General features: G+C 39.6%; 1 non-coding gene across 1 annotated transcript; it reads right to left on the minus strand.

Moving 5' to 3' along the window:
* Positions 1-2940: 2940 nt before the first annotated feature.
* Positions 2941-3047, minus strand: LOC116106073. The gene has a single exon (XR_004124250.1). It is a non-coding gene; the product is annotated as a small nucleolar RNA R71 (small nucleolar RNA).
* Between the last annotated feature and the right edge of the window lie 1932 nt (positions 3048-4979).

A 4979-nucleotide genomic window follows, 5' to 3' on the forward strand; every position in this document is an offset into this window, starting at 1 on the left:
GCACTTCCCCCGCTGCATATATGGTATCAAAAATAAGAAAGACACAAGTTTGAGGGTTGTAAATTAGTGGACATGTTGATTGGGGGTTGAGAAGAAGTGGAGTTCAATTTGATTTGAGTGTTTGCATGAGGAAAACCGAGTTCTCTTACTTTGTTATTCCTATCCTTTTTCGAAGAAAGCCGACAACCATATGCTAGCAAACTTGCAGATCGATCATAAGCCTCCTAGGGGCTTGTGGAGGATGTGTTGGTTCAGTGGACAAGTTTATTTTTTCTTTCGGATTTCTTTGTGTTGGATATGAGGAAGACAAATAGCTTCCTCTTATACCGGGGCTGACCATTTCTGGCGACCGTAAGAGCTTTAAAATCGACGTTCAGAGGAAGTTGATCATGAGGATGCAAGAGAAGCATAGACATTTAATGTCCCTTGAATCATGCAGCTCCCCTAAACAAGAGTCGTGTTTGAAAATCGATATAGTGGACCAGGCAAAGACGGAAACCTTCCAACTGAACATCCTAAGGTGGAAATTAAGATTGCAATTGTCAAACTGAATCATTTCGAGTGAGGAAATAACGGAATGGGGTTGCACAAAATTCCGACATAAGCATAGTCGCGATTGTGTTTTCACAAGGAAACGGATCTCTCAACTCAAAAGGGTGATGGATTCAAGAAATGGAAAGCATCGTAGAGAGTCCGCACCACCAAAGTCAATGACCAAGGGATGGAAATGGGTGGTGAGACGCTCACAAGGCCACTGGTGTTGAAAAGATCATCAACAAAGAAGCTCGAGCACAAAGAATATTCCGTGATGTGATGTACTGGATAATCCGAACTGACGTGAAAATTTGAGAAGTCGAGCTTACCGCTATAACAAGCACTATCTTGGAGGCAACCCCAATTGTTTAATTTTTCTTTCTATTTTCATTTACAGTGTGGTTGAATGTTTTTATTTTCTGTATGCTTTTGAATGCTTTTAATTTGTGTGTTTTTGGTGGTTGAGGTGAAGTTTTCAGCATATGCAAGAAGAAAATGCTCCAGACTTCGCCCGTTGGGAAGAATTATTCTTCTCCGGGAACTAAGCACATTGTTGTAAAAATCCGCAGCGCAGATTTGTTCTTTGTCGAGCGCAGCAACCTAAAATCTGTGGCAGCTAACTGTTTTATCACCCCTGCGAAGCCAAGTGGACAAAAATTCCTCTATAGGCAATTTCCGTCCGCGGCGCTTTAGTCCACTGATATTTTTTCACCCCGGGAAGTATTTTTCCTTTGCCACGGTGAAACTTGGGTTTTCAAATTAGGTTTCCTCTGAACGCAGACTTCCGCCACGGCGAAGCTTATTCTTCCCGCGGCGAAGACTGATTTCTATCAATACCCTTTGGTTTTTCATTTTTCACCAGGGCGACTTTTCATATCCATTTGAGAGAAAATATTTCCATTTCAATCTTTTGCTTCCCAATTGTTTCCCCAACCCAAAGTTTTCAATCCTTAACCTCCTAAAACCAAACAACTCCTTTCACACAAATTTTTTCGAAATTTCAACGAAAATTTCAGTTTAAGAAATTTGGGCTTTCCAATTAGGCTTTATCTAGGTAAATTGGTGGTGAATACTCCTTCGTATTGGTAGCATCTCAATTCCTCTAAACTCATTTTCGCACAATTTCAAGTTTTAATTGTAGATCTGAACAATTGATGTTGGTTGAGTTGCGAATTTTTGGGTGATTGTGTTTCGATTTTTGTGAGGAGTTGATTATGCATTGTATATTGAGAAAGTGTGGGTGTTGAGTTTTGGAGTGTGTTGTTGAATTTGTAGAATCGTAGCTTTTTTGGGGGTCTGATTACGAATTTTTGGAAGTGTTTTCTCAATTTCTTTTTCATGTTTTTAATTGTTCTGTTGAGGGAACTAGGCTTTGATTTTTAAAGGTATGTTGGACACCTTAGAGAGTTCGATTTACAATCAATGCATGTGACTATGATTTTAGTTTAATTCTTTAGGTTTAACCCATAAAGTCCGAATGAAGTCAAAACCCTACCCGTTTGTTTGAATTGATTTTATCTTGTTTTAAATCTTGCTTTCATAGTTTAATTTTATTTTAGTAAAATTTTGTTTTAGTTATAGTTTAAATTGCTCCCTTAAATCCAAAAGAATTCGATTACTTCAACTTGAAAACGGTAGAAAACTTAGTGCTTAGCAACAATTCTCGTGGGAACGATACTCACTTATCACTCTATTACTTGTGCGAGTAGTATACTTGCTACATATTGCATGTTGTAAGAAACACGCATCAAGTTTTTGGGGCCGTTGCCGGGGATTGAGTTTTAAGTTAACATTGAGTTTTTCTATAGTTAGCTAGATTGAAGTTTTAATTTTTGTTTTCAATTTTCAGTTGGTTTGTGATCTTACTTTCTTTCGTTTTGTTTTGTGCAGTATATGCGAAGAGCGAGATGTCAGCTAGTGGTTCTTGTTGATCTTGAGATTGAGAGAACCGCCAGATGACTTAACAAAGAGAGAAGAGAAATAGAGGATATAGTGGTTGAATCAGAAGAAATAGTTGTTGAAATGGCAGAACCAGAAAACAGGACACTAAGGGAATTCTCAATTCTCACGGTTAATGGTAGTGGGTCAAGTATCACTAGGCCTACGGTGCAAGCCAACAACTTTGAGATTAAGCCGGCAATCCTTCAGATGATCCAGTAGTCGGTAAGGTTTAATGGTGATTTGAAGGAAGATCTGAATCAGCATATTGCGAACTTCTTGGAAATTTGTGACACCTTCAAGTCAAACGGAGTGTCAGATGACGCCATTAGGTTGAGGTTATTCCCATTCTCATTGGGGGATAAAGCAAAGGGGTGGTTAATGGCACTACCATCGGGGACTATCACAACTTGGAATGATCTAGCACATAAATTCCTAACCAAGTTCTTCCCTCCAGCAAAATCAACAAAACTGAGAAATGATATCATATCATTTCTACAAGATGAATCCAAGTCATTGTATGAGGCTTGGGAGAGGTACAAGGAATTGATGAGGAAATGTCCACACCATGGGTTACCAGTTTGGCTTCAAGTCCAAACTTTCTACAATGGACTGATGGGTAACGTGCAAACCATGGTGGATGCAGCATCAGGAAGAGCTTTGCAAAATAAGACACCATAGGAGGCTTATGAGTTGCTTGAGGTTTTGGGAAGCAACAACTATCAAAGACCAAATGAGAGAACAATATCAAGAAAATCTACGGGTCTTCATGAAGTTGATGCCTTCACAACCATCTCAGCCTAACTCACGGCACTTCAAAAACAGTTGGGAAGTATGCAGGTAAACTCTATTCAAGCACCTCAACTAACTTGTGATTTTTGTGTAGGAAACCATGTGAGCAGCGAGTGTCAAGTGGGGAACACATTTGCTTCATCATCTTCATCATCGGAGCAAGTGAACTACTTGGCAGGAAATCAGAGGCAACCAAACAACTTGTACTCCAAAACATACAATCCAAGGTGGAGAAATCATTCAAATCTGGCTTGGGGCAATTAGAACCGGCAAAATAATCAATGGAACCAAAGGACATTGCCAAATAACCAACCAGGGGTGAATAATCAACTGGGAGATCCAAGAGTGACAAAGTTGGAGGATATGTTTGGGAAGTTCATGCAAGAGACCACGGGATTCATGAATGAGACGAGGACGAATTTTAGAAATCAAGGGGCGCCCATTCGGAATCTTGAGGTACAGATGGGCCAATTGGCTAAGAAGCTAAATAAGAGACCACATGGATCTCTACCAAGCAACACGGTGACGAACCCATGTGAGCAAGTAAATGCAATTTCATTGAGAAGTGGGACAGTTTTAGAAGAGGTGGAAAAATCAAGGAAAGAGGAAAATTCATCAAAGAAAAATGAAGAATCTGATGAAGAAGTTGATGAAGAAATCATCGTTGAAGAGAAACCACCCCGCACAAGGAAAGATGAATGGAAGCAGAAAAAGGGGAAAAAGAAAAGGAAAGAGAAATTGCCATTCCCCAAGATACCACTAGAGTTGGCGTATCACACACCACTCGTACCTTTTCCTCAAAGACTTAGAAAAGAAAATCAGGATAAGCAGTTTATTAAATTTCTTGATGTTTTTAAGAAACTGCATATTAACATTCCTTTTGCAGATGCATTGCAATAGATGTCGAGTTGCGTGAAATTTCTTAAGGAAATCTTATCAAATAAGAGGAAGTTAGAAGATGAGGAAACGGTGATGCTTACGGAGGAGTGCAACGCTATTCTCCAAAAGAAGCTGCCCCCGAAACTCAAAGAACCAGGGAGTTTTACTATTCCTTGCACTATAGGAGATATCACCTTTGATTGAGTTTTATGTGACCTAGGTGCTAGCATTAACCTTATGCCTTTTTCTGTTTTCAGGAAACTAGGAATTGGTGAAGAAAGCCGACAACCATATGCTAGCAACTTGCAGATCGATCAATAAAGCATCCTAGGGGCATTGTGGAGGATGTGTTGGTTAAGGTGGACAAGTTTATTTTTCCTGCGGATTTCTTTGTGTTGGATATGGATGAAGACAAAGATATTCCTCTTATCTTTGGATGACCATTTCTTGCTACTGTAAGAGTTTTTATTGATGTTCAATAAGGGAAGTTGATCATGAGGATGCAAGATGAAGAAATAACATTTAATGTCCTTGAATCAATGAGAGCTCCACCTAAACAAGAGTCGTGTTTGAAAATCGATATAGTGGACCAGGCAAAGACTGAAACCTTCCAACTGAACAATCCTAAGGTGGAAATTAAGAGTTGCATTGTCAAACTGAATCAGTTCGAGAGTGAGGACCATAACGGAAGGGGTTGCACAAAATTCCGACATAAGCCATAGTCGAGATTGTGTTTTCACAAGGAACGGATCTCTCAACTCAAAAAGGGTGAGGGAAAGTCAAGAAAATGGAAAGCAGTCGGTGAGAAGAGTCGCACCACCAAAGTAATGACCAAG

Source organism: Pistacia vera, unplaced genomic scaffold, assembly GCF_008641045.1.
Source record: "Pistacia vera cultivar Batoury unplaced genomic scaffold, PisVer_v2 Contig509, whole genome shotgun sequence".
In the NCBI taxonomy this organism is placed as follows: Eukaryota; Viridiplantae; Streptophyta; class Magnoliopsida; order Sapindales; family Anacardiaceae; genus Pistacia; species Pistacia vera.